We start from the raw sequence: 10,573 nt of genomic DNA, 5'->3' as shown, positions 1-10,573 counted from the left end.
GTAGTTAATATTTTCACCCAGCATCAGGAACATTTCTACCACTCTCCCTGAATGAGTTGACTAGGACATGGACTGATGATGCCACCTGTTGCTGGGATCATCTGAATTGTAATTGGTAATGGCTCCAGTAATAAAACAAACAGGAAAACAATGTATGTAAAAAAAAAAATACGCAATATATGGTGCTAATGATTCTGCAGCTAATGATTCTGTTGTACATTTGTGAACTTGGTACACTGAGCATAAATAGCAGCCAAATTAAGTAGCTACAGGGTTACCACATTTTGTATATTCGTGGTTATAACTCCATTCAACTTAAAAGTTGGCTATGTTATTTGCACTTAATGTACTACTGTGAAAATAACCTGGGACATGGTGGCCTGTATAGACTGAAATGAGTGGCATTGTGTATCAAATCAGTAATGCATGACAGAAGCAAACACTCTGTAAAACACAGGAAGCTAGTCTGCAATGTGAATCTAAGAAATTTCTAACAGAACAGGAAAAGTGTGGTTGTCAATGCACTAGAATTTACATTTGTAGAAATAAAATAAATATTTTATAAGTCATATGAGAGATGAAGAATAACGTTTGCCAAAGGTTTATTCAGAATATTACCTGCACTTTGATGTAAGGAGTCATATGAAAATAATAAAATTTTTCCAGTGGAACATGCTGAGGCAAGTGCAATGATAATCCCTTTGTCTTCTGCATTGTCCACTAGCTACTCATAAAGTGTGCTCAACGTACTACTTACGACAAAGCTCAGACTGTAAGTATTCCAAGCAACCTCTGTATACATCCACTGAAAAGAATGAAGTTTGGTTTTATCAAAATACATACTAAATTCTATTCAGTAGTGCTCTCCCAAAACAACCCTACTGCTTCCTTACTTAGAAAAGCTGAGGAATTTAATTCAGTCTCCAGCTTTGTTAAATTCTGGTCAAATAGTTGGACTAATTGTTTACAGCTGGTTAGAGAAGCCACCGTTTGACACAAAGGAATATAAACAGCCTCAAGTGTAACAAAGCATGTGGCACAAAGAGCAGAACTTGACCCTTGGTAACTGGAAAGAGGAGAATGAAGACAATCCTTGGAAGAAACCATTCAAAGCTATTCATATGGCATGTATAAAATAAAATCAAGGCAAATTGATATGTGTATGCATGTAGAGAGAAAAATAGTTCAAGGTTTTGCAATGCCTGTACAAAGCCAGCAAAGGACTTCAGTTGTTACATGTCTCTGATGTATCTACATCAGAGATACAGAATTTAAACCCTAGGAGACACTAACAAACTTTTGAAGGAACTTGAGGAATTTTATCACAAGTTTACCTGGGTTGCCAGATTCCAGAATACTATTCCTGAGAAGTGGTAACAACAATCAGTGCCCACAAAGCTACAGCCAGGGCTGTGCTGGTGATGGCTTATTGCAAATTCCTATTGACAGCAGCATTTACTGTAAACAGTCCCTCCCTTTGGCCACTCTTCTCTGTTCTCTCAGTTCTGCAAGTTTTTAAAGCTGTGAAGTTAATCAGACAAGGAAATTGAATCCAGTTGAAAAGGAATGCAAGGAAAAGAATGATTGAGCCAGATCCATGCACTGGTCTGATTCACCTGACAGGCATGCACACATGCCAGCAGGAAGGACAAGAAAAGGAGTAGTTGCAAGTGTTCCTGAAATTCAAAACTTCAGCTATTTCATCCTGTTTCAGTAGAAAGAATGTTTCATTGCTTCACTTATTTGTCATGTCCTTAGTTTTCCATGAATCAGTAGGCAAAAATGTGTTCTAGAAATTGTAACTGAAAAACGTACAAAACTGATTGACCTCTACGTGACTGTGCACTGTATGGCTTCATCTGTAGATATGATAATCTCACACCTTCCCTTCTTTTGTGATACATCCATAGTCTCTATTGGTGTCCCTTGATAACATGAAAGGTTATGTTAACCATTTTTGAAATTCAGACTAATTTCATTTAAGCTGATTTTCTTAAAATGACATTAAATTAATAACTTAGAAAAACAAAACAAAAACAGATTCTTGAAAACATGCTGAATCTACCCCTGGAGAATGTAGTCTGCTGTAGTCAGTGTAAGTGTCTGGCAATGGCTGACTATTGCCACTAATTTTTTTCAGTAGTGCCAGGATTCCTTGACCCCCACTAGCATGTTACAGCTGCTGATGGCAAAATAATTTCTTTTGGTGAGACCTTAGACTCCTTAAAAGAATCTCATTGAATTCAGTTGTACCAGGGTTCAAATTTTGCATCACTGAACTCTTCTGTAGCTTGAATGTAATATTTGAATGGGGGTGGTGAGGCAAATTTATTAAGAATGCATAATAAGTTTTGAGAGATTTTCAAATGAAAATGTATAAAACCAATCAGGAAACCAAACTCTATGAACCACAGCTACTTCCAGTAAAGATGAAGCAACAGAAGTTATAGTTTGTTTGTCTTTGTTTTTTTCTTTTTATGTATATTTCATCAAAAGAGTATTGCTGAGATAAATATGCCCTTGACTTGGATAAAAATGTTTAGTCCCTGTGGGACTGGTAGAATACTGCAACTGCTGCTGATGGAAGTATTTGGTCCTTACATATCATCTTTTGAGCTCGTTATTAAAAAGGAAGTGAGGCAAGTGTGGGGTTTTTTGTCAATCTTGTACTTTGCAGTTATGTGCAGTCTTCATATATATGCTTACACTGTTTTGCTGGATGTACTCTACTTAAAAAGTATTTTCCATGTGAATATCTCCATTACTTGAAATGCTGAAAAATAACTTACTGCTGGACTTAAGGAATGGCTACATAACACATCCCTATTTTTTTCTCTGCCATTTTTTCCAGTCCTGTGATTCATGTATAAAACTGAATGGCGTTTTTCTCTTGCCTGTCCACCTGTACCTGTGCATATACAAGAATTACTTTTGAACAGCGCATCTCATTCATTCAAAAATATTCTATGTATTCTAACTGAAAATCCTTAAAAACAAAACAAAACAAACAAACAAACAAAAAACCAAACCAAAACAAAAAAAACCAAAAAACCAAACACCAACAAGAAACTGGAATAGGAGAAAAACAAGCCACTTGCAAGGCACCTTAAGCAGCTCCACAACAGTTCAGCACTCTTAACAATTGATGACACTCGTAAGTGAAATAATGATAACTTTCTCTTATGCCTTCTAATTTGACTAAGTACATTTACAAGGATATGAACATCCTAAATTATTTATTCCCAAAAAATGATAGACAAAGGGGTATTATGGGGCAGAGGAAGTCTGGGGCTGTGAAGCTATACAAAGAGGGATTAACATAGAATCTTAAAGAAAGAGATCAGTTTGAGATCTGGGACAAAGAGGAAAAGAGACATTGCAAGAACTCAGATTTTTTTTTTACAAGAGAAAGGGTAAAGAAGCCCAGTGGAAAAAGGGGAAAAATAAGTAGGTGGGGGATACTGAATGAAATGAATGCAATGGGTTGACAAGTAAAATGGAGGACAAGTAAACGACAGATTGTAAAGAGTGTGAAAAATATAAAGTGAATCCTTGAAAGAGAGGGTATGAGGGGTTATCCACATGGAGCTGGGGAATTGAATGAACAAATACAAAGAGCCCAGGTGTGTGCAGAATTTGGCCTGCAGAACCGATTAAGTTGCAACCATTTCTCCATCCCTGAAATACCATTTGAGGCACTTCTGGGCAAATCTGTTTAAATTCCACTGATATTTATGAATACCAGCAAGTTATAAGTGGTTCTGTGACTTGGTGGAAGTATTCTCTGAGATGTAGCCCTATGATTTTAATATGAATGAAGAACGTACTATTTCTGAAGCTGGGATGACATAAGTCATAGATATTATTCCACTTTTCCTAACAATCTAAACATAAACCGAGTTATGTTCAAATAGATTGTGCTTATAGCGAAGCAGACATGGCTGCTTTACTTCCTGGTAAAGTGTAGAATACGTTGTTCTAAATGAAGGAAAATGTTTATGTAAGACACAATGAAGATAAGCCACTCTTAAACGTTACTTACTCAAGATATGGAACCATCTGAAACCAGATTTAGATGGTGCATGAGACTATATTCAGAAAAGTAATTCCTAATAACTACAGGTTTATCCTTGTTCTGATACCACTGTTCTACTGCAAATTTTTAATCCTCACCATTTAGTTTTTGCAGAGACAAAATTCCCATTGAAACCAACAGCACTTTTACGTAGCTATTCAGAGTCAGGTTTGCCCCCTGCAGTCACATAAATATGTCAGGTTTGTGTTCTCCTTGATACAATTGCCAATAAATTGTTCACCTACTCCAGTGTTTGGGATGTACTCTATTCTGCTGTGCACCCTCCATCAAGACAGCCTTTTCAAAGGAATAGCATTAAATTTTATTACCATTTCATTACCAGAGCCTGGACTGGAGCACACCATATCACAATACAGCAGCTGAGCCACAAAATCTGCTCCTCACCAATGACCCAACTTAATTCAGCCCTGTTTTAACATCCTGTGCTTGCTAAAGTTATTCTAAATTCCTCCCTGAAAACTCTTCCATATAATAGGGTTCTTAGATGTTTCTGACACTGAGTTATTAAAAGAATAAGGAAAAATTGATAGTGGGGATTGGCAGTGGTGAGGAAGAGGAAAATACAGCCTAAGAGGGAATGGAATACACTCAGCTACTAGAATGAGGTGAGGGTGGGTAAATGAAGTAGGAGGAAACTGAGAGCCTAAAACAACTTTGCAAGATGGAAGCGGGGGGGAAGGCTGCTTTCACCTGTCTGTAAAAGGCCTCATCTACTTCATCCTCCTGATCAGGCGGTCACTAGCAAACATTCACAATAGGATCACCCTTGCTGGTCTGCCCTTTAATCCTGACCCATAAGCTCTTGACTTGCTCACATCACCCACCCAAAGACAGAACTCCAGGCATTCCAGGTGTTCTCTCCACATGAAGGGCAATTCTTCCACCTCACCTTCCTGGCCTGTCTTTCCTAAAAAGCTTGTATCCATTCATGATAACATGCCAGTCATGCAACTTCTCCCACCATGTCCACGTAATTGCAGTGAGATCAAAGCCCAGCAACTGCACGTTGATCTCTAATTCTTCCTCTTTGTTTCCCATACTATGTGCATTGATATACAAACACTTCAGAGAGGTATTCAAGTGTGTCAATTTCCCAGGAAGAGTGCAAGAAGATAGCTTACAGTCATATCCAGCAGGCACTTCCTTGGCTCTGCCTCAGCTTGGCAGGCACTAAACCTGCTCTTCAATTGCAAGTCTTCAGGAGCAGCAGGAGCCTTTCCCTTACTATGGAGAATGACCAGTTTCCAGCCTTCATCTCCTACAGATTTTTGACTTACTGACTGACGTGGCACAGACCCCACCTGCATCTCTACTATAGTGGGGGGTTAAGACTGTACGGTCTCTGAGAGTATCCTATCTATCTCTTGCTTGCCTTTATGAATGCTACATAGCATGCTTACTTCCTCTTTCAACTCTCTGGCCTGGCAACATAGCTCATCAACAACAACACACCTGCAGAAGAGATGACTGTCAACCCCAGCTTCACAGAGAAGCACCATGCACTCCCTGCAACCTGGGACCTGCAGAACTACATCTGCTCTCAGAATGTCTCTCTGGATGGAAGCCTCTAACACAGCTGACATATCAACTTCAACAGCTACCAGGGAACAAGCTGGTGTCGTAACCACATCATAGGGAGCGTACATACAATACTAGGACTGGGGATGAAGTGACTTCCTTGTGCCCTTCTGTGCTAACTGCTGTGCCCATTCGCCTCTGTGACACAACTACTGCATCTGTCTGTTGCTTCTGTTAGCTGCAGTCAGATAGTCACAGAATGGTGCCCAGTGCATTACCAGGACTAGAGAGGATTCAACGAAACTAGTTGGAGATCATTTTACAACCGATTAAGAAAGTGCATCTTTATGCAGTGGGCAGGGAACCTCTGGAGCCTGCTGCCACAGAGGGCTAGGGAGGCAAACAGTATGAGCATGTTCAAAAGGGAGTTAGACAAATTCAGAAACAACAGCCCCTAAAACAACACTGAAAGGACTTTGCAGACATGTACCCTATGACATCACTAAGAAAAACATAGATGTGGGAGGAGAGGACAAAGTACAGCAGCCAGGCTTGCACACTCTCCTTAAACAGCATTTTGGTTTGCTGCCCTTGAAAATATACTAATTGGTTAGACAGACTATTGGTCTAACCAAGTAGGGTGTTCCTATATTTCAAGAGGAAATATCTCTCAGTCTGATATGCTCCTCTAAGTTCTATGGCTGGAAAACAAATGTGCTGGGAATGCCAACTTAAATCCTGAAGAAAAAGCTACTGCCTTGATCTTGAAAAGAACTGCTTAACTCTCAGGCTTTGTAGCAACTCACTGGCCTCAGTTCATTTCTGTAGTATTAACTACATTAATCTTCACAGGACTGAGAACAGAATTGGTATTTCATTGTTCTATAAAGATACAGATTTTCCTCTTACGTGCTAAGTTGATCTTGAATTACCACGGTTTCATTTTTATTTGTCAGGGAACAGCTGGCACAGTCCCATTCAGTGAAACAAAATGTTCAGAATAAACTAGTTGAAGACCTAACCTATGGCAAGGAACATGTAATAAGAAGGTTACAAATATTTTACATGTTAGATGATATATTTCTACATTTTCACAACCATGGTGCTATGTATTACACATTTTGCTTCTCCTCTCAAGAAAAAACTGTGGCCTGCAGCTTTGTGAAGGCAATTTGATTGAACTCAAAGAGCTGAAATCCTGTTAGTAAAACAAACACATCTGTCTTAGGTTGTCAAATGGAGATCAAACCACAATCTAGCCTATGCTTCCCTCAGCTACTTCAGTACTCAGGCAAGTATTATTGTCTTTCAGTTTTGCAATATCCATTCTTCAGTAGGAAGGACATAGGTCTATTTTTTGTTAACAGGTCAACTGACTGAAAGTTTTGCTCTGGATTTAATTTAAATTATAAAAATAATCTATTTTTCCCCTGGTTTTGCGTCCAACAATTCTTGTAGGCACAAGATCACACTTTTAGAAGCTGGTGTCTCACTTTGTAGATGCCTTTTAAGTTGAGCAGCCACAAACCATGAAGAAAAACTCTGACCTTGTATAATCTATACCACAAAGCAAATGTTTCAGTTATAGGGAAAAAGGGAAAGGTCATACATAACCTCGTCCTCCATACAAAGCCAAGGACAAAGGTCCTGAAACCTCTTAACTGGCCTTCAACAATAACTATGGAAAACCATAGTCAGAAAAATCTAGGAGAGGTTTCCTTCCTTCAGCTTTTTCTGGTGAATAAATTTAATCTGCTAGATCATAAAAGCAGAAACAATCCTCACTGGTTTACTACTTAGATTGCCACAGAAATTGAATTGTAAGCATGGCTCTCCTCTACTTTTGCTTGCTTTGGGGTTTGTTTTTTTTTTTTTTTGTGGAGGTCCTCTATTTTGGATCAATTGCCCTTAATTTGTAATTGTTCTTAGGAAGAAGGAGATACCTTGTCTTGTTTCGCATGACTTGCTACCAGTAACGGCTTATTAAATGTGCTCTATATAAAGGCTTTCCTCTTTCATTCTGTTTTCTTTTTCCTTTCCTTTTTTCCTTTCCTTTTTTCTTTCCTATTTTATCCTCTCCTTTCTCTTCTCTCCTTTTCTACCCCTCCCTTCTTCCCTTCCCTCCTTCCTTCCCTGCCCTCCCCTTCCTTCCCCTCTCCTCTTCTCTCCTTCTCTCTTCTCAAAAGAATATCTAAATGTTTTTTTTTATCTATTTCAGTTTGTCCTTTCCTTCCTTTTAGTACTGAAATTCAGATCCTACCAGCTCTGAAAGAAGTAATGATACCTGGACAGTTAGTGAAAAGGGAACATCAGAAATAGATGAAATCCAAAGAAGATGAAATCCAAAGACTACAAGAAGGGAAGAGATTTCTGTTGGGGTATTTACCATTCAATTTTGTTCTTTGTTTAGTTAGTGGTTAGTTTTTTTGTGGGTTTGGGGGCTTTTTTTTTCAGATTGTCTTTATTAAAAAAGCAACAAATTTTCAAGTAAACAATGACATCAGATTATTTAAAAGATCAGAAAGAAACAAAGAACAAAACTACAATTTGTTTAAAAAAAAAAACCCCAAAGTAAAAATAAATTTCAATTCTCTAAATGTCTCATATCCATTTTGTCCTTATAAAGAATGGGTAACAGGTATAAGTTTTATTTTTAGTGTAATTGCAGGCTGCCATAAGAAAGAATTGGCTGAATGTTCCTGGCTGGGAAATACTGTATTTTTCTGCTAAGTTACGAAATTAGCTATGCTGAGGGTAGCATGCCAGAAACGATTGTATTTGGGTTTGTTGCCCTGATAGGAAGCAAATTTTTGCGTGTTTGTTTTCACTCTCTTGCCACAGGGAAATCCCCAGGGCTCTGCCTTCACCTTGCCAAGAGGAAGAACCAGAATATCTGTTTCCATTTGCCAATTGGAAACTCCTTTGTTATGTTCCATCCTTCAAAGGAAGAAATAATGCTGCTGCCCTTTGCTAAAGACTTTTGCAAATTACTTTGCTAAAGAAAGAAAAACACCTGGTAAGAGAAAATAATATCCTTTCTTTCACAGATTGTTTAAGATAGCCCTTTAACAGGATATATGAGAATTATGTTGCCCATAGATCTCTCTCTATAATTTTAGAGAGCTGTACCAGACATGGTCCAAGTTTGCAGAAAGTTTAAGCATACAAAATGCTTGTATGTTTGTACATATGCTTGCTGTTACGCTAAATGCCAAGCAAAACAGGGAACTCTTCATATTTCTCCTGCTTGAATGGGTCAGTTACACAGCAATGGAAGGGAGGCTGTAGTTGTTTCAGTCCCAATTTCAAAAGAGGATATTCAAACTGCAAAAAGAAAAAAAAAAAAAAAGTTCCAAGGAAAACATAGGCTCAAGTTTCAAATGTACTAAATATCAAGTTAGTGGTGTCTGTTCAACAGTCTAGTAAACGATCATGACTCGAAACTTTCCTCATTTATCCCTGTTCACAATGGCTAAAGCTAGGTAGGTTTGCACAGAGTGAGAGGAGAAACAGCTGGAGAAGAAATGAACAATGAAGGTGAGAAATGACACTGAATGACATCTGTAGGAAACCAAGTGGGTTAGGCATGAAGGACCAGAGGCAGAGCTGGCACACCCTACATCGTGCTGGCTAGAAGAACCTGTGAAGGTTTCACACAGTGAACAGCTGCACAAGAATCAAGAAACAAGTAGCAGAATTCAAGAGTCATTAACCATATACTATCTGTGCAAGAAAAAGCCATCTCCCTATTAAAAAGTCAGCACAGATAGAATCATAGAATCATAGAATAATTAGGGTTGGAAAGGACCTCAAGATCATCTAGTTCCATTCCCCCTGCCATGGGCAGGGACACCTCACACTAAACCATCCTACCCAAGGCTTCATCCAACCTGGCCTTGAACACTGCCAGGGATGGAGCACTCACAGCCTCCCTGAGCAACCCCAGTCCAGTGCCTCACCACCCTAATAGTAAAGCACTTCCTCCTTATATCCAATTTAAACTTCCCCTGTTTAAGTTTTAACCCATTACCCCTTGTTCTGTCACTACAGTCCCTGACTAAGAGTCCCTCCCCAGCATCCCTATTGCCCCTCTTCAGATACTGGAAGGCTGCTATGAGGTCTCCACGCAGCCGTCTCTTCTCCAGGCTGAACAGCCCCAACTTTCCCAGCCTGTCTTCATAAGGGAGGTGCTCCAGTCCCCTGATCATCCCTGTGGCCTTCCTCTGGACTTGTTCCAGCAGTTCCATGTCCTTTTTATGCTGAGGACACCAGAACTGCACACAATACTCTAGGTGAGCTCTCACAAGAGCAGAGTAGAGGGGCAGGATCACCTCCTTCGACCTGCTGGTCACGTTCCTTTTGAAAGTCTAAGTCTTCTGATCAAGACCTTATGCTGGAGTAATAATGTCAAAAAATCCCACAAAAAAGCAATCACAAACAATCAGGTTACAGCCTTCAAATAAATTAAGAATTACAGGATTGTGGCTACTCTGATTATGCATGATGCACTATCATTTTGAGGCGCATAAGTTAGTTTCATGACTAAATATGCCTACTTTAATATAAATGCTTTTATGGAGACAAGAGTTGTAGAAAGTAGTATGTAAAGAGAATCAGCCAAAAATAATAGAAAAAAAGAACATTCTGCTTTTTTCTTTTGATACATTTGTTAGTTGGACTAAAATTTTTGAGATCATATTACTGTAATTGTACTGACTACAGAAAAACAAGACTAGGATGATGGTCAATTGCAAAGAAAAGAAGAACATCAGAATAAGGAATTGGAGGGCTGAAATAGTTCTCACCATGGAAAGGGCCAATTCAGTTCTGAGTAGTGTGTCAATGGACTCACTGGCTTCTATGGAGTATCAACCCTGTCCTCACTGTCTGGGAGAGAAAATGCAGTTTGGGAAATCAGGCAACAGGTTTTCTACGCATCTGTTTACCAAATTTAAAAAT

This window comes from Lathamus discolor, chromosome 2, assembly GCF_037157495.1.
Source record: "Lathamus discolor isolate bLatDis1 chromosome 2, bLatDis1.hap1, whole genome shotgun sequence".
Classification (NCBI taxonomy): domain Eukaryota; kingdom Metazoa; phylum Chordata; class Aves; order Psittaciformes; family Psittacidae; genus Lathamus; species Lathamus discolor.
The sequence above is the reverse complement of the archived record's forward strand: the minus strand, read 5'-3'. Positions refer to the sequence as shown.